This window comes from Cervus canadensis, chromosome 24, assembly GCF_019320065.1.
Source record: "Cervus canadensis isolate Bull #8, Minnesota chromosome 24, ASM1932006v1, whole genome shotgun sequence".
Lineage (NCBI taxonomy): Eukaryota > Metazoa > Chordata > Mammalia > Artiodactyla > Cervidae > Cervus > Cervus canadensis.
Window position 1 is genome coordinate 26562064 of NC_057409.1, and position 20473 is coordinate 26582536.

The following is a 20473-nucleotide window of genomic DNA, read 5'->3' on the forward strand; positions in this document are numbered from 1 at the left end:
TGGTTAGATTATTGATATCCTCTGTCCCCTGTCATGCTTTAATTCAGTCCAATCTCCTTCCGACAAGAGTTTTACAAGGCACTTGCAGTTAATTTGATAAACTAAACTGAGGAGTTAAGTTGGTTAATAATGCTTTCAAATATTATGTTATGATTTGCATTTTAACAGTAATTTTTCAATGCTTTCCTCAAAACATTTTTTTTTTTAAATTTTGAGGTCAGCCTCCTAAAATGTTGATGTTGATGGGAGGTAAACGGGTAAAATTTTCCTCTCATTTGAAGTTAAGACTTCTTACATGGCTAATCCTATAGCTGTTCTTGGAGACTCAAAATGCACATGAGAATATTATAGGTCCAGAGAAATCCTACAATAAAGACAACAGTTTCCTTTGTTTATTCCAGTTTGCTAAGCATTTTTTACCTCAAGAATTTTCCTTAATTGTTTTTTGGTTCGGGGCTCTTATTGTTTCTTTTTTGTCTTTGTATAACTCATACTCAAATCATAAAATATTTCTAGTGGTGGAAATATAAAGCCTAACAGGGCAATAGTTGAGACGGGGGATTTGCAGGTGGCTTCACAAGCCAGTCTCACTCTGTTGGTGGGGCTGTCGGCTATCACTGGCTTCAGCTCTGTCTCACCCTTTCATGGCCCAGTCTCACACATATTTCTGGAGCTCCTAACTCTCTGTTTTATCCTTCAAAATCAGCATATCCCCAATGACAGATTTTAAAAAAATAAATATGAATTTCAACAATCAGTCCTCTTGTGGGAATTCCAATCTCTCTCCTATTTAAATTAAAGAAAATTCAGTCAGCCTCAGTGTTTTCTTTAGTCTGTTCCACATCAAAAAAAAATTTTAATCAAATTTCAAATTTTTCTCACTTTGGGCTTTGCACTTAAAGAGAAAAGAAGAACTTTGTCCTCTTGGAGGGAAGGATTTTAGAAAAAAATAAACCAAATAAATCCAATAAGCCCCATGCCAGCAGTCCCCTACTTGTCCACCATTTACCCTCTGGAGAAAAAAAAATAAACTTTCCATTTGACTCTCCCTTGCTGACAGTCTCTTCTAACTGTATCACAAATTGAACTTTAAAATAAATAAATGAATCAAACCAGCTGCTATAGGATGGGAAACCCAAAAATGTGTGAGTAGGACATTGATGAGAATGAAAACCTCAGCATCAACTGATCCAAAAACATCCAAGTTTTCCTTTTTTTTTGATAGTGGAGTATGATTTATTAAGCTGTGCCTTAGTACAGGTGCTTTTAGGGCACAAGGCCCTGACATTCTGCCAATTTTCCTTGAGCAAGGACACCAGGAAGTTGAGAGCTAAGACAATACGGTACACAACCTCATCATCTGTCGTCGTCAGGTGGCCAACAGTCACTGCCAGACACGGCACCTTCTTCATCTGGAACCTGATGGTGGACTTCACTTCATCAACTTTGGCCCTGATGTTCTCATTGTGGGTCAGCAAGGAAGGGAACTTGCCAGACTTGCTCAGGCCTGGGCCCAGGATTCATGGGATCTGCTTGATCAGAGACTCTGAAGCCAAAAAGGCATCATACTTCTTGGCCAGCTTCTTGACCAGTTCCTTATTCTTCTTGAGTTTCCTCAATACCTCAATACCCATGTGGGGGATAGCCACAGCCTTGACTTCTTCACAATGCTGCTGGCCCCACAGGACACCCATGGAGAATTTGTGGCGGGGAGTAGACTGAAGCCTGACGGTGCCCAAGAAGTGTTTGTCCTTCTGAGGGTCATAGGCCTTCAGGCTGATCTGAAGCGCCACCATCTCCAAACACTGCAGACACTTGTGCTGGTTCCAGGACTTCCCCAATCACTTCATAGCATGTGTCGCAGGAGACTTTGCTGCTCATGGTTCCTCATGCTGTGATAACTGGAAAAGCCAAAAACATCCAAGTTTTTGATGTGGCCCTCATCTTTTCCCTCTGGGGAAAAGGGGATTTTTTTTAAGCAACAGTGAGAGTGATGGTCATATCAAAATGAAAACTTAAAAAAAAAAAAATGAAAAAAAGTTTCATGTAGATGATTCCCTAAAACCTGACAGTGAAAAAAAACGTAGGATAATCTTGATCAGCTCTCTATTTCCATCCACTACTAAGAATCCACAAAAATCAAGCCATCAGAAGAGCAAAAGACAGCACCCACCTGGTTGCCTGATTTATTAAAATGACCAGAAAGGTCACCTATGTGCTAATTAGAAGTGGTTTCTCACCTGTAGTTATTAATACTTTCCATTGATCAGAACCCCTTCCTCATCCCAACTCCAGAAATTCGGCTTTTGCTATTTTGTATATTGAAATTCTGTGTAACATTTTGTCTAAAGAAAGAATTGTGATGCTTAGAAATATTTGGAAAACATTATTGTGTGAGAATGCATTTGATAAACTGAGAAATAGTGTGACTTATTTTACAGTATTATATTGAGTATAATTTGCACAAAGGACATGGACACACCTCATCAGTGATGATTTTAATATGTGTAAACACTCATGCATATATCAATCAGATAAAGAGAATTAGCATTTCCTTCATCCAGAAAGTTCCTTCAGTCCACTTTGCACTCAACATGCCCCCTTTCACACACACAGAGACACTCTGATAACCACTGATTGGATTTCTATCACCACTGATCACTTTCACCTCTTCTAAAGCTTTATATGAATGGAATCACCTCGCATATACTCTTTTGTGCCCAGATTCTTCCTCACAACATATCATCTATGAGATTCACCCATGTTGTTAGATGTAACTGAAATTATTTTTTTCATTGTTGCATAGATTTCCATTATGAACAGGTCACAATTTGTTTGTCTATTCACATGTTGACAATCCACAGAGCTGTTTCCAGTTTGGAGCTACTATGAATATACCTGCTATCAGAATTCTTATTCAAGTCCCTTTGTGGTCGTCTGTTTTCTTTTCTCCTGGAAAAATACTTTGAGTAGAATAGATAGGTTAGAGTGTAAGTGCCTGTCTAACTTTACAATACATTGTCAACCAATTTACCCTTTTATATTCCCATTAGCTAAGTATGAAACTTTCAGTCGTTCACTAACATTTAGTGCTGTCAGTTTTAAATTTTAACAATTTTAATGGGCTTAAAATATCTTGTGGTTTTAATTTGCACTTCTTTGATGTTAAACGTCTTTTCATGTACATGATTGCCATTCTAATATATTTTTGAGTATTTGTTCAAGTTTTTGCTCACTTTTTTAAAAAAATGATGATTTGTCTTTGTTTCATTAGTTTTATATATTTCAAATAAGAGGCCTTTTTTTTTTTTCACTTATTTTTATTAGTTGGAGGCTAATTACTTTACAATATTGTAGTGGTTTTTGCCATACACTGACATGAATCAGCCATGGATTTACATGTGTTCCCCATCCCGATCCCCCCTCCCGCCTCCCTCTCCATCCCATTCTCTGGGTCTTCCCAGTGCACCAGCCCTGATCACGTGTCTCATGAATCCAACCTGGGCTGGTGATCTGTTTCTGTTTCAATGCTATTCTGAGTCCTTTCTTAGATATATTGTGACTATTTTCTCCCTGTCTGTGGCTTTTCAGTTTTTTTTTCTTTGAAGAGCAGAAAGTTTTTAATTTTTATGAAGTCTCATTTAAAAAATCTTTGTCTATACGAGATCTTAAAGACATTTCCTTCTTTCTTCTAGAAATTTTATAAATTTAGCTTGCATGTACAGGGCTGTCATGAAAAGTGTATATTTTCATCTATTAGTTTCTTATTTGATCTTAAATAGGATGTTTGAGGTTGAGAAATACCACTTAGACAATTTGACTTAAGTCTTAGAGTCTTGCAATAAGATATCAATAATGTCTAAGTCGACATTTTGCCTATCCATCTAGCAAGTTATATAAGAATTTATAGTAGGACACTTCTGACAGTGGAAGGAGCCACCAGCCACAATAATACTAAAAACAAGAGGCATTCACCAAGGGTCTTTCTGACAAACTCAGACACGTAGTCACTCTAGATCCAGGTCTCCTGACTCCAGGTTAATTAATAGTTACTCAGTCAACAAAATCTCCTTCTGTAGCATGCCTATGTTTATTGCAACTATTAAAACACTCTTGGGGTGTCAAAAAGAGTTGAAGACTGAATTTATCAGTCTTCTCTCTCAGATTAGGGACAAAAGGCATCAGACATGGTTTAAAAATCAAGATTTGTAACTTTTGCTTTCTTCAAGGCTGACTTTTGAGACTGAACAAAGAATGATCAACCCTGGTGTTCTATAACTCCTTTGGGAAGCTCTTCTAAAAAGATAGATTGTTACCACGCCAGTTTGCATCACCATTTGGTTTAATTATTATTCGTAATTGGGAAATAATTAGATAAAATGATGATGTAAACCCCAGTGGAAAATAGACATCTCTTAAGAACTCTAATGTTTTCCGTCACTTAAAAGGAAGGGGATATGACTTAGTGGAAGAAAAAACTAATTAGAAAAGCAGACACATCTTCTCCCTCTCCTCATATTTCAGGCATGCTGGCAAGTGCTCAAAAATGATCAGAGAGTGGCCTATTTCTCAAGGACCCCAGGAGAGCATGATAATTTAAATCATCATCTCAGAAAAGTGCCTTGAGCACTTGTCTTTGCCTTTTTATGATCTTTGGTCAGGAGAGAGAGTTTGGCTCTCCCAACTGGCATGGCCACGCAAAATATTGGCTGGAGGAAAACTGGTGTCACATCCACACCAAAGTGAATCCAGCCAAGTTAGGATTCCTGCCAAGAGAAACACCTTTGTGCAAAAAGAGGAGTCAGAAATGTTTAAAATCATGCTACCCCCAATCCCATCCCCCAGCAAAATGAAAACAAGACTTTATCTAGGAGCACAAATTGGCTTTTGACAACACAAGAAGATGAGAGGAAAGTGATTAGGTGTTCAGATGTGGGTCTAGCAACTTCAAAACCCCATGTAAATCTCTCTAAAACCCCCTGTCTGGAGTTAGATAATTTTATTTTAAAATTTGAAGTAACAACAAAAAAAAACAAAAAAAAAAAATCACTTTTAACTTCTCAAGGAAAAAAATTAACAAAACAGACAGCTTCACAAAAATGACATTTCAATGAAAGTTTTATTTAAATATTCCCATTTGAAAAGGGCTTCCCTGGTAACTCAGCTGGTAAAAAATCTGTCTGCAATGCAGGAGACCCCAGTTCTATTCCTGGGTCGGGAAGATCTGCTGTAGAAGGGATAGGCTACCCACTCCAGTATTCTCAGGCTTCCCTGGTGGCTCAGCTGGTACAGAATCCACCTGCAATGTGGGAGACCTAGGTTCAATCCAACAGACAATTTTATAAAAATGATATGTCAATGAAAGTTTTATTTAAATATCCCCACTTGAAAAATGTAATTGTTTATTAATAAATCATAATGTGGTCATAGGAAGATGAAAAACAGGAAAGCTTGAAACTAAAGAACTAGGATCGCAAATATATCTACATGCTTTTGATGCATTCCCCCAGCTGGTCCTTTCAGCCTTCCATCCCATGACAATTAGACAAAAATGTTAATCTGGCTCCCCAAGTTTCAGTTCTTGTCCATAAACCAGAAAATCTGTTCATGATCTTAGAACCGCATCGCTATAGTAGAAAGCTCTAAGGTAAACTAATCTAGGCGCAAATATTAATCCCCAAGCTTTGAGTTCTAGGATCTTTGAGTACAACCTCATCCTGAAAAGATGCCTTTTCCTTTTCACTTCCCCCCTCGTCCCTTCAGTTATGTAAACAGTAGCTCCCGGACTTGTTCCAAGGTTAACAGAAACTCTTGGCTCAATGTGCACAGTGTGCTTGGAACTGCACTTTCCAAATTGTTCAAAAATATTTGCAAAATAAAGAGCCCCTGTTCTTGGAGATATGTCATGCAATGACTGTTGTGGATAAGACGAGGTGTTGCAGGTAACAGTTTTTCTATAATTCCAGTTGAATTGGGGGATTAGACAGATGGTGAGGCAGAGGAAGAGAACTCTTGGCAGAGGCACACATCCAACATGCACAAGAGAGTAAGAGAGTAGTGTGATGAAGACTTGGGAATAGGAATGCAAAGAGAACCTGGGGGTCCAGATGCGGGAGGTCTGATATGTCATAAGGTGCTTGAGCTTTCACTAAATGAAAGCTCCTTGGAAAATCAGAGGACTATCAGGTCACAAGGAGCACAGGTCCTGTCCTACAAAAGTCCCTTAGTAGAGCCTCCACTTCATTTGTTCTTTGAAGAAAAGATTAATGGGAGTCTGTTGGGGCAGAAGGGAACAAAGGTCATGTCAATATTAGAAGCTTTATGTGAATGGTAAAGAGTCAGATCAAAAGCATTGGACCAGATTTTCCAAATGTATTCAGGCTTATAGATCAGACAAGAGGTCATTTTTAACAAGGTGAATAAGTGTAAATCTTTGCCTCTACTTGAAGAGTATCTAATTGAGCTCTATAGTGGTCACTGTTTTGATCAATGTGACTTTCAAATCCACAGCCCATTTCTCTTCCCATCATTTCTAGTTTGCTAAAAAATTGGCTTTCTGAAAAGAAAATGCTCTGATTGGTAGCATTTGCCAATTTCCATTGTGTAAATAACCCTACCAAGGCTGACTTCAATCTTCCAAATGGAAAGTCACTGAAAGGAGAGTTGAAAAGAAATGCCCAAAATCTCATTTCAGCTCTCCTTTCTGGGCTTCCCCAGTGGCACAGTGGTAAAGAATCCTCCTACTGCAGGAGATACAGATGTGGGTTTGATCCATAGGTCAGAAAGATCCCCTGGAGGAGGAAGTGGCAAACCACTCCAGTGCTTTTTCCTGGAAATTCCCATGGACAAAGGACCCTGGTGCTATAGTCCCTGGGGTTGCAAAGAATCAGACACGACTTACCAACTGAGCACCTACAGCACATACACATTAATAGCACAAAATCTACTCTCAAAAAATCTACTCTAAGAGCCAGATCTAGCACACCATTACAACAGCTCCTAATTGTCCATCTTTGAAATGTATTTGTTTTATGTCCTATCTTCTTAGGTTCAGAATCCAGGAGCATCCCAGTCTTGCCTGTGTCCCTGTGAGATTTCTCGTGTTTCTCTTGCTCCTCCCAGGAAACATCTGGAAAGAAGAAGGGCACATTGACCTATTTACTCTCTCATGTCACATCTTTACTGGTCACCAAAAGGATAGGAATAAAAGAATGAATCAATTTAAATCCACCTTCTTCTAAAGTAACAGGTTAAGTCTTGCCTAGCTAAGGATGGGTTAGCATTATTAGTTTCAAAAAACATACAACATGCAATGTGAAAAATTCACTCAAAATGTCTTTTTCAAGATTTTAGAAATTATTTTATTCATAAAAATTCTGTTTGCAGTTTTGTGTGTTTATACTATTCAGTATAGAATACTTGGAAACAAATAGGGCAAAATTTGTTTTTTCTTTTTTTCCTCTTCAGTAATTTTTTGTGTGATTAGTGTCATGGATTCTTTCAAAATCAAAAGAAAAAATATTTTTAGAGTGTTGTTGTTTCTTTGTTGAAACACAGTTTAATGTTTATTATCATAATTCTGATTGCTATTGAATCACCTCATATGATGTACCTTTTACTTCATGAGCTATTATTTGGCTTACACTCATGACTTGTGCATTAATATGATTCAAGGTTATACAATAACAATCAGAAATTATGATAATAAACACTGAGCCACATTTCAACAAAATATGATAAACTCTTGTATGGTTTTTTAATCTTTTCATTAACAAAGCATCTTATGCTTCACTGACACTTTAATTACCAAGAAATTACCCAAGAAAATACATAATTATTTCTAGTAATTGACAGTGACTCTATATATAACACTTCTTTATGTTAAAATAATTACAAAAATGTGACCTTTTTCCTGCAGACATGTGGCTTAATTGATTGCATTCTGTTTTTCAAATTTAAAAAAATGTAATAAAAACACCATCACTAAAGCACATAAGTTATTCCATTTCAACTGAGGACTGTTTTAGTGATCTCAGCAACAATATTTGATAATACTAGTGTTAATGAAATTACCTTGATAAACTTAGGGTAATTATTTCAATTTCTCAATTTACCTAACATACTATTACATTTTCTTTCCCAGAAAGGCTTTACCAGTCATTCCAAAACCCCATACATATTGTAAAGAAGAACATTCCCTAAGTGGCTAGTCAAAAGATCAAAATCCTTTGCTTATATATGAACATTCGTTTTAAGAAAAAGAAAAGCTCCTCTCAAAAACTAAAGCCACTCTTAGGATAAAAATCATTTTGATCCCTTCAAGCTTAAAATTTTCAATGCTTTATGATTCTATAAAATCTCTTCCTAACTTAAACACATTCTTTAAATGAAAAACCAACAGGTCAAATGTGCCTACATCTCTGCTTCCTGTTTTTGTTTTTGTTTGTTTGTTTTTTTCTTTTTTTAACCTGACAGTTTGGTCTAGTGAGAACTCTAACTCAAAAGCCAGATATCATACAACTCCTTCCATAAGCCTCTGTTTTATTTATTTATTTATTTGCACTGCCTCTTTCTTTCTCCTAGTCAGGATAAAACACCTAACAGATAAGCTTTTGTCATCACATGCGTGTGTACATAGTCACTCAGTTGTGTCTAACTCTTTGTAACTCCATGGACTAACCCATCAGGCTCCTCTGTCCATAGGATTTTCCAGGCAAGAATACTGGAGTGGGTTGCCATTTCCTCCTCCAAGGGATCCTCCTGACCCAGGGATCCAACCAGCATCTTCTGTATCTCCTACACTGGCAGGATTCTTTATGGCTGAGCCACCTGGGAATCCCTTTGTCATCATACTGTTCCTTTTGAGACTGACCAACATGGAGAATTTTTCCTTAACCAACAATATACAACCATAACCCACACAGTAGCATAGTATCAATGTGGTTTAATTTGAACCAAAATCACTACAGATTTTTACATAGTATAGAAGGACTGAACTTAAAAAACAATAACAACAACAACAAACTTGGGAATTGCAGGACATAGACATCCTCTTGCATGTTTCTATTTTCTTTGTAAAATCACCTTCAGGGTGATTCTCCTACTGAAATTTTAGAACACACACAAGTCTAAAACCACAGTAATAAAAGACTAACATTTCTACTATGTGATCTCTAGGGGGATTAGCATGGGAGGCTATTTTGGGAACTATGGATGTCTAAAGGTTTGGTGAAGCCACTTGAAGGCAAAGTGGGAAGGAGCAGAGGAACGGTAAGCAATGGGTTCTTCATTCCTCATCTGTTATCCAACCAAAGCTTCTCTGAGTTTACCTATTGTACACATTGGGTTTTCTGACAGGTTGTAATTTGAAGAAAGTTCTCATTCTCTCTCAGTTTATGGATGAGAAAGTGGCAATTCTGTGATGACAACTGGTTTACCTTGAGTCAAACACCCGCCGCCCAATGGCAGTGCCAGGTCTAGAGTATCCCAGTCTAGCACAAATGACTCTCAGCCCAGTGCTCCTTTTTCTAGAAGATGTCTCTATCCTGAGGTAGAAAAGTGCTCCAGTGTTACCCAACAGTCCCACTACTGTCCATATACCCTGAGAAAACCATAATTGAAAGAGATGCACGTACCTCAATGTTCGTTGCAGCACTTTTTACAAGAGATATGGAAGCAACTAGTCCATCAACAGACGAATGGATATAGAAATGTGGCACATATATACAGTGAAATATTACTCAACTGTTAAAAAAAGAATGCATTTGAGTCAGCCCTAATGGGGTGGATGAACCTACAGCCTATTATACACAGTGAAATAAGTCAGAAAGAGAAAGACAAATATTGTATATTAATACATGAGTACGGAATTTAGAGAGATGGTACTGATTAGCCTATTTCAGTAGGTAGGGGAAGGAGAAGGTGGAATGAATTGCGAGAATAGCGTGGAAACATACACATTGCCATATGTGAAATAGACAGCAAGTGGGAATTTTCTGTGTAACACAGGGAGCTCAGCCCACTGCTCTGTGACCACCTAGAGAGGTAGGATGAGATGGGAGATGGGAGGGGGGTCCCAGAGGGAGGGAACATGTGTATACCTGTGGCTGGTGCATGTTGATGTATGGCACAGGCCAACACAATATTGTAAAGCAATTATCTTCCAATAAAAAAAGAAAAAAAAATAGTTTATGGACTGCTCTTTACAGCTATCACTGTTTTTCCTCAGGGAGATAAACTCCACCAGGGAGAGATCTAAAGCACCAAGCATCACTGAACAAAAATATTGGCTCTGAATCAGGACTCAGCTTAATGTGATATGCTGGAGCATGTAATATAATCCTCTCTCTTCATCCAGGCTTCAGACAATTAGCCAGCTATGCCCAGCAGAGGCTGTTACTCCACATATGTGATCTCTAGATACAGAGTAGGGGTTGCTGCTCATTATGTAGACACTCACTAGTCATTGGTTGAAAGCTGGAGCACCACCTCTTCAACCCAGTGGGTTTATAAGGACAACATCAACATCAATACCCAGTGCCTCCAGTTTACATTCTGGTTCAATCCTCTCCTATGTATGCTGGGTGGTTCCTTCTTTCCCATTCCATTTGCTGCAGAATTCATCTTCCCCTGCCCCTTCTGATGGAGGTTTTCAAAGGAATCAGAAGGCTGAAAGCATAATTCTTTCTGAAGAATTTTTCCTGTGTTTGTTTTCCTGTGTAAAGTTTTCCTGTGTAAATTTGATGGCAAGAAAGGGCTTTTCATTTTTCTCTGAACTAGAGAGGGTCTCATCACAGAACAAATTCCATGAGCTTCTACTTTCTCAGCACTGTGTCTTTCTTCTGACCTTCAACTTTCTCACTGCCTGGAAAGAAAGCTTTTCATGAGGACTAACAAAGTCCTACAAGCTGAGTTGGACAAAGAGATGAGCAATGAACATAGCAGATTATTGTCAGAGGAAATGGCAACTTCTTCATCAAAAATCATTTAACATGAAACCTTGAGGTCTACTGCAAGCTAACAGACCCACTTCCTTACCTCCAGCATATACATAATTTCTTAAGAATATACAATTTCTTAGAAGCACAGAACAAGGGTGGCACTTGCAGAACTCGAAGATTTTATTTCTCTTTGCATTAGACGTAGCCTCCCCCACCCCATATCTGGCATTGTAGGGTCCTCAGTTGCTTTCGATCCAACCTCAGGAAGGGCCCATTAGCTGGAGCAAATCACTGCACTCCTTCTGCTATTTCTGGTTAGAATTCCACTTTAGAGACACTAAGAAGAGCCAAAAAAAAAAGAAAGAAAGAAAGAAAAGAAAAGGAAGGTGGGGACAAAAGACAAGGAGGAGAAAATCATCCTGTCCTGAGCACCCAATGGGTGGCAAGCTTCTCCAGTGATTGAGTGTAGGGTACTATCTGATGGCAACTCATTTAGTGACCAAGGAAAGAGGTTTAACCAGCTGAGCTGAACGCCAAAGTCCTCATCTTTAAAACAGGACCAAAAACTTCTCTTCCTTGTATGGAATTGTTGGGACATATAAGCAAGATAAGGATTGACCCAGTGCTGACTCAAGTTTCACATTCAGTATATGTCAATGAATAGCATTGTGTCCTTTAATCTTCTTAACAATCCTGGGAAAAGAGCATTATTATCATCTCACAGATGGGCAAAATGAAGCACAGACTGAAAGGAAGCTTGTACAAGACCACATAAGCTTTGTTATTTCTGGCACACTATCTCCCTTATAGGTAGCAGCTTCTCCAGTGAATCTCAGACTCCTATGATTTTTTTTGGATAAATGAGCAGAAAAGTGATTCAGTTACATCTAAATCTACTCTTGGCCTATGGAACCTAACTCTACCCTTGGCAGGAGGGGACAGCTCAGCCCAGGCATCAAAGAGAAATAGGAGAAGACTAAGTCTTTCCCCAAACCACCAATAGTGGGCTTTCCCACCCAAGGGTGTGGTGGAGCAAATCCCCTCCCCCCAGTGTCTGTTAGATTCCAACTCCCTTCCCATAAAGGGGGCCACCAGCCTGTAACTGTCTCTTCTGTGATTTTTCACCTCATGTGAACAGAGTCAAGGTTTGGACCAACATACTTCAAATAACACTCAAGTTATTGTTCCAGATATTGTGGTTCAGTTAGTTCAGCTGAGGAAGTCTAGACTGCAAAATTTAAGTTCATGGTAAACAAAGAAAATCCATCAAAAATGGAATATCTCAGGAGAAATCCTTTCCCGGTTTTCAGTACTGATTGCAAACGGTAAAAATCTTTCAGTTTGCTGAGGGCTTGGTATCCCCACACACATTTACAGTGAGGTAACTGCTTTATTCAGGTGAAGGTTTATATCACCTCTAAAGCAAGTCCACCGAAACATTGCTTGTTAGATATGTGTGTGGATCTCTGCAGCCCTTCAGTGTCACCTCCAGACGTGATATAGTGCCACAGAGAGGCAATATTGTTAAAATGTCAGTCTTGGATGTTTGAGCTCTTGACTGTTGAATGGACGTTTACCCAGAAACTGCTTCCATTTTAAGTCTTGATTTAAAAGGCCTGGGGTTTGGCTTCTTTCTAGTCTTACATACTCTCTATGGGGCTTGAAATCATAGCCAAACTTCTCTGTGCCTCTCTTTAGCTGTCTGTAAAGTGAGAATGGTGGCTGTCCTTATTTCTCAAGGTTTATGTTTGCAAGAGTTCTCCAGAAAAATAAAACTAGTAGGATAATATCTATCTATCTATCATCTACCTATAGAGAGAGAGAAAGAGAGAGATTAAGGAATTGACAATTGTGAGGCTTGGCAAGTTAAGTCCGTACAGGAAGTCAGCAATTTAGAAATTCAAGCAAGAATTGATGTTTCAATATTCAGTCCAAATTCCATAGTGCAACAAGCTGGAAACTCAGGCTGAATGTCTATGCTGCAGTCTTAAGGCAGAATTACTTCTTTGGAAAACCTCAGGTCAATGTGCTCCCTTCAACTGATTGGATGATGGCCACCCAGAATGTGGAAAATAATCTGCTCTAACTGATTATATATCAACCTTATCCACAAATACCTTCACAGCAACATCTGGGTTAGTGTTTGACTAAACAATTGGACACCATAAGTAGCCAAAATTAACCATCATAGAGCTACTTTAAAGTTCACATCAAATGAAGTCATCCATAGGAAAGGGAGTTCAAATATATAAAGAGCTGCACAAATATTATTATTATTTTTAATAAATATTAAACTTCTCTGTCACATGAGGCTTTGAGGAATCTGGAGATGAATAAATCAAATGCCTGCCCTCAAATTGCTCACCATCTAATTCAAATGCCAAAATTAATGCAAAGGCCAGTGAAATGCTACTAGGCTTCCCAGGGAAGTGAAGGAACAGTGTGAAAACAAGAGTCGCCTGTGGGTCAGAGATGTTGCAAAGGAGCCTCTTTGAAAGAACCTCCTTCCCCAGAAAGTCCTTCCTGGTCACTTACCCCATCCTTATCCATTTTGTGTCCCTCTATCACTCACTCTCATGACATTTCACTCTTTTTTTTTTCTTCGTAACATATTGCAACACATGATTAGTCGTTTACATGCATATCTCACTATTGAACTATTCTCAACCAATTTGAAATTCCATGAGAGCAAGAAGGTCCTGTTTGTTCTTGTCACCATTATCTCCCCCCATTTAACACAATGATTAACACATATTGGATGGGTAAACCCAAATATACAAAAGAATTAAAAATTGTGCTAGAAACAACCATATAAATACTACCTAAATTCAATTGTTAGTATTTTTTCCAATTTTTGGAAAGATATCTCTCTCTCTCACTCTTTCTTTTTCATTTATCTCTCTAATTCTATTCCTAAATCATTTTAAAGTGAGTGGTTGATCTCATGATACTTTATTGCTTAAATATTTCAGCACACATATCCTAAAAATAAGGTATACGTCCTGTATAATCTTAATACCATTAGCCAGCCTAAGAAAATGAGTGATAATTCCCTACTCTTCTTCAATATCTAGACCACCTTCAATTTTCCCCAATTGGCATTTCAAGTTCTTTTATTTTTATTAACTAGTATCTAATCAAGATTTTCAAAACACTTCCCAGTACACACAGACGACACACATACACAGTTAAAATTTTCTGCATTGAGGTTTTGAATAACCAATTCAATTGTTTTCTAGAAGGTTCTATATTATGGATTTGTGTGCTTATTTCCTTATGGTATCATTTGACTTGTTCCTCTAGTTCCCAAATATCTGGAAACTAGAGTTCAGTTCAGTCTCTCAGTCATGTCTAAATCTTTGCGACCCCATGAATCGCAGCACACCAGGCCTCCCTGTCCATCACAAACTCCCGGAGTTTACTCAAACTCATGTCCATCGAGTCGGTGATACCATCCAGCCGTCTCATCCTCTGTCGTCCCCCTTTCCTCCTGCCCCTAATGCCTCCCAGCATCAGGGTCTTTTCCAATGAGTCAACTCTTCGCATGAGATGGCCAGAGTATTGGAGTTTCAGCTTCAGCATCAGTCCTTCCAATGAACACCCAGGACTGATCTCCTTTAGGATGGATGGAAACTAGAAGTTAGGCTTAAAAGTTTGATTAGATTAAGGTTAACTGTGTTCTCTGACTGCATTCTATCAGAAGGCACACAGGTCATTTCCTTCACAATTTGGAGTGCCACTATTAACCACATAATCAAGATTGACCACCTGATCTGTTATATATTGGTGCATTTTCCCCTTTGTATTAGCAGGAACTCATAATAATAATTGAAAATTTATTTATAATTGAAATCCAATTTAAATTCCTTTCTCTGGGACTGAACACTATTCAGAAAGCTGGCTTATTTGTAGAACTTTATTCCTTTCCTTTTGGAAGGAGAATGACTGCATTGGGGAAGGGGGTGTCTTCAATTACCTTTGCAGAAAATGTTGCTTAGCTTAAAATCAGCTCTTCATGAATTTTAAAATAAAAGCACCCCCTCCATATATTTTAAAAGACAGCATTTTGTACAAATCTTTGACCGTAGCATTTTTCACTCAGCATTAATTACATATATCAACTTTTCATCCTTCCTGTAAACCGATATTATTTATTAAACTCACAAGAAAAGACACGATTAATCTTTATGATTCATTGTTTTTCCTGCAAAGAACTAAAGCATATACAGAGTTGATTCTTTTTTCCCTACAGGGCTGTATAATTGGGTTAAATCAGAGCTTCTCGAATCAGTGTACCGCTGAGGGTATGTGGCAGTGTGCTGGGGGTACTCAATAAACATGGAGCCTCTTTCTGAAGCATCTTTTTTCCTTAATGATGGGTAATTTAGAACATGTTTACATACCAAAATAAACTCATATGTATTACAGAATAAAATGAAAATTCTCATAAATTTAAAGATAGAACATAGACCACTTTAAGAAAGCCACTTTAAGTCAATAAAATGCAAAATCCACATAAATTTAAAGATAGAACATAAGACCATTTTAAGTAAACCACCAGTCAGTATCCTCTATCATTCCTACCACTTCCTATTGGCCTCCCAAGTGCATGAATTACCACAATCCTCTACTCTTTGAAATTCTAGCTTAATTGAAACATCTGGCTAAAGGTAACTTGGCTGGCAAAGAATCCACCTGCAATGCAGGAGACCCCGGTTCTATTCCTGGATTGGGAAGATCCCCTGGAGAAGGGAGAGGCTGCCCATTTCAGTATTCTTGGGCTTCCCTGGTGGCTCAGATAGTAAAGAATCTGCCTGCAATGCAGGGGACCTTGGTTCGATCCCTGGGTTGGGAAGATTCCCTGGAGGACGGCAAGGCAACCCTCTCCAGTATTCTTGCCTGGGGAGTCCCCATGGACAGAGGAGCCTGGAGGGCTACAGTCCATGGGGTCTCAAAGAGTCAGACATGGCTGAATGACAGCACAAACAGCCAGCAAAAGCTCAAATCAACAAAAACAAACTTCTGGAAAATTTACCTAAGATTTCCAACAGCCAACTCTGCCTTAAGTCAGATAAACTAAGCATTAGAGCTGAAGATTGATTTAGGGGACCCCACCTATGTTTAATGATACAAATCAATAAAATCACTTGCCTTCCTGTGCTCTCACATCCAGGCAAGGCTCCTCTTATGCTCAGCTCTGTATCACCCTTTCTCCTACACCCCATCTTTTCCTTGACAAACATTTACAAAGAACTTACTATGAGTCAGGCACCTTTCTGAGCATTTGATTACTGATGATGCTATTCACATCAACCTTATAAGATAGGTACTAATGTCATCACCATGTTACAGGTGAGGAGAGTAAAGTATAAATGAGGTGACTTGCCTAACATAGCTAGTAACCACTAGAGATGGGGTTTTACATCAGGCAGCCTGGCATTATAACAATAGCATCTAGCTCAAAGCTTTGCCCTTAAGACCTCAAATAATGTGTTTGATCATTTTGTTGATAGAGCAAGAAAATCTGGAGTTACCTTTGATCCCTCCTTCAGCCTTATATGGGCTTCCCCTATGGCACAGTGGTAAAGAGCAGGTAAAGGAGCAGAGCATCCCTGTGTTGGGAAGACCCCCTGGAGAAGGAAATGGCAACCCATACCAGTATTCTTGCCTGAAGAATTCCATGGACAGAGGAGCCTGGTAGGCTTAGTGACTTAGCATGCATGCATCAGCCTTCCATTCAAGCAATGACCATTTTCACTAATGTCTTGTGTGTATATATATATTATATATATTTTACCTTCTTTACATTCCCATGGCTCCTGTTCCAGGTCAGGTCTTTATCTAGACACTGCCAAAGCTTCTTCTTGGGTATTTTTTGTCTTCATTTCCTTCCCTCCTTCAATCCATTCTTCATATTCTTACCAAAATTCTCTTCCAAAGCACAATTCTGATCAATCCAATCTCTTCCACACAAACTTTCTTCAGCTCCTCTTTGCTTACAAAATAAAAGCCATGCTTTGCTAATGGCATTCAAGACTCAAACCACTCTCTTTAGGTTTGTCCAGCTACACTACACACTTTACGCTACACTCAGACTAGATCAATGGTTCTTAAACATTTTTATTTCAGGATCCCTTTGTTGTTTAGTAGCTAAGTGATGTCAGACCCTTTTGTGACCCCATAGACTGTTGCCTGCCAGGCTCCTCCTTCCCAGGCCATTTCCTTCTCCAGGGATCTTCTCCACCCAAGGATTGAATCCTGCTTTGTATGTGAATTCTTTACCACTGAGCCACCAAGAAAGCTCCTTGGGACCCCTCCTAGCATGTAAAAACTATTAAACATTCCCAAACTGCCCTTTCCCTAAACAAAGTATTGTTTCAGTCCTATTGATAGTGCTATTTTGAGAAATAGCCAGCACACTCTTCCCAGACTTAGTGGTTCTTATATCACTGAGTGAATTCTTACATTAAAAATTAAACAAAATTTTTAAACATTATAGCATTAAATTTTAAATAAAAATAAATTCACTATATGCTGATATAAATATCATATTATTTGTAAAATCATATTTTCTGAAATAAAAATATATTAAGTGAAAAGAGTGGTATTCTACAGTTTTACAGATCTCTAATAGCCGGTTGAATGGAGAACAAGTAAATTCTTATATTTGCATTCACATCCAATCTTTTGAAATATCACACAAAATATAGCTTCCAGAAAACTCCATTGTATGTTCACAAGAGAATGGAAGTGAAAAAGGCAAATGTCACTTTAATATTATCATGAAAAGATCATGGGAACCCCCAGAGTTCCTGGACCACACTTTGAGAACCACTGGTTTAAGTAAATTTCACCTTGCTTTTAAATCAGTTCACTCTAGAGTTATGATATTTCTTCTTTTTAGATGCTCTTTCTCCCTTAATTTCCTTTTATTAAAACCCAACCCAAACCATCAATGTTCAAAGTGTCACTTGTTAATGACCTTCCTCTATCTCTAGTAAGAATTCTTTCCTCTTTCGTGTTTCTGTAGTACTTTGCAGCTTGACTTACACTTAAAATTCTCAATCACTCAATCATAGAGTACTTAGTGTGTTCTAAATGTGGGCAATATCTAACCTTTCTCTACTATCTTTTCCCTTCCTACTCCCTCGACATCAAAGCTTACCTTCAGCCCCATCCTCCTCAAGCTGAAAACCTAAAGTAATATCATAGTGGTTGAAATTTAGGCACATGAACATAGCACTAAGAATATTTTTTTTTTCAGACTCAGAGGACCATTCCATACCTCTCAAATTACACCACATAAACCATCTGATTTTGCCATTACTTCCGATCTCTCCTATACTTAAACCACACTAAAATAGGTCTGATTCTCTTTAGTAAGCAGAAAATTAAGAGCAATTCATCTGATAAATGTTTATAAGCACAAACTGAACCACTCTATCCCTTGCCCAATACACCATGAATATTCAATTTGACAAATAAGTATTACCTCAATTGTTGAAGAATTTGAATCCCAGATGAGGAGGATGACCTTCCAGTCACATGTTTCTATAATGCTGTTTCAAATGAGCACTAAGTATTTGAGTAAGAAGACCCAAATGATGTAACTTTAGGCATGACACTGGACATTTCTGAAACTCAGTTTCTTCCACTATACTAGAAGACCCTTGAAACCAGAAACCACATCTTTTTGATATTTGCCCATTACAGGGTGCCGTATAATAAGATAAACATCCATGGAACAAGCAGGGCAGCTAAATTCATGCTTCTTCATCAGAGTTGGAACACCAGAATATTTGAAACTCCACCTCTGACTGGCAAAATCACTTTTATTCCTGCCTTTAATAGACACATAACTAAAGGCAAGGGCTAATGGGATGTCAAAGCAGTCAGGGCCCCTTAATTGATTTGAAGGTGCTTGCGTAACTATTCAAGGCAAAATGATGTTCTCACTGATGGGAGATATGGAATGTACAATTTGCATCTCATCAGGAAAAAAAAAAAATTCGTTGGTTTCCTCTACAAAGCACTAATGTTTTCAATACTGCTGACTGTGGTATTTTGAGAAATAGCCAGTATGCCCTCTGCACAGTTAGACAGTAAGAGGAAATATTGCCTCCCCAGGTGTCAAATTTCCTTTCTGTAATGGAAGGATGTGTGGGACAGCATTTCAAACATAGTCACAGAGGGAAAAGGAGGCTGACAAGTAAGATGGATGAATGAGAGGGAAAACATGTGTTGAGATGGAAGCTGTCAGGGGTAGATCCTGTTTGTGCATCAGAAGTGTCCTAATTAAAAATGCCCATCATAAAAGCCTTTGGGGAGGAAAAAGGAAAAAAAGGAAGCCCTCTTCTGTGCAACACAAGAGATTTCAGAGAAGAGACAAGCCTCTGGAGCTCAAGTGAACTGCAATGTTCACATCAGTGGCTGTATTCTGTCATCTAGAATATTAACTGTTTCTATAACTCAACTCAAAAAATCTGCATCTTCTTCCAGAATGCCTCTGCTTTGAAAGAATATCACAAATTCACCTGAAATATAGAAGTTGGAGACAATGGGATGTCACTATGCAATTAGGGGCTCAGTTCTTCCAAATTCTCATCAATAATGATTTCCTTCTTTCCCATAACTGGCGTCCTAAGCCTTCTAATGTTTACAGTGACATTAGTCAATTCCTTAGATGCACTAAGCCAAATTAAATAAAGGACTGCAGGGAAATTTATCTATAGAACATGAATCTTTAATGAGCCTTCATCCTATAACTCTTAGAGTAGAAAGAGATTTGCAGGAACAGCGTCTAGTCACCCATGAAAGCTGGGTGGACTTGAACAGATAAATGAGCATTCCTGATCCTCTTTTGCTTCCTTTACAGGACTGGATTATATAATAATTGAGGTCTTTTCCACTCTGACCTTCAGACTCTATCATCATTCTCAAATGTTTGCCCTTTTTCCTAGGAGGTAGTTAGAGGCCATTATACATAGTGGTTTTGTGATGAGAGAGGAGTTGTGGTACTTAAGAGCATGATTCTCCTATCAGATTGCCTACATTCAATCTCACCTCCATCAATCACTAGCTGTGTGATTTTGGTCAAGTCACCTAAGCTCTCTGTGTCCCAGTTTCTTCATCTATTATATAGGGTTATTAATAGTACCTATATTTCACAATGGTTAAGATTAAGTGAAATAATCAACATAAAGCATTTGCTACAGTATCTCCTACAGAATGAACATGTAAGAAATACTTGCTGATACAGTGTATTCTCTGCATCTAGTGATTTGAGAGGATATTTTCTCTTCATAATCTACCACACACATGGTTAGAGGCAGACCTGCCAAAATTGAGCAATTTCTGTAGATAAGAAGGAGAAGAGAAACTTCTTCTATAAAATAAATAAATGTTACTTGCTAATGTCAAAATTTATTTTATAACGTTAAAGCAGAGCAAGAATACACAAGTCTGCATTCATAGTCTTAAAAATAACTTCTACCTTTTTATCAATTTATTGAAAATAGACTTAATTAACAAAG

The 20473-nt window shown here is 38.2% G+C and overlaps 1 pseudogene; it reads right to left on the minus strand.

Annotated features, from left to right (window-relative positions):
- LOC122426131 overlaps positions 1–1881 on the minus strand; it is a 34688-nt pseudogene extending 32807 nt beyond the window's left edge.
- Positions 1882–20473: the final 18592 nt, after the last annotated feature.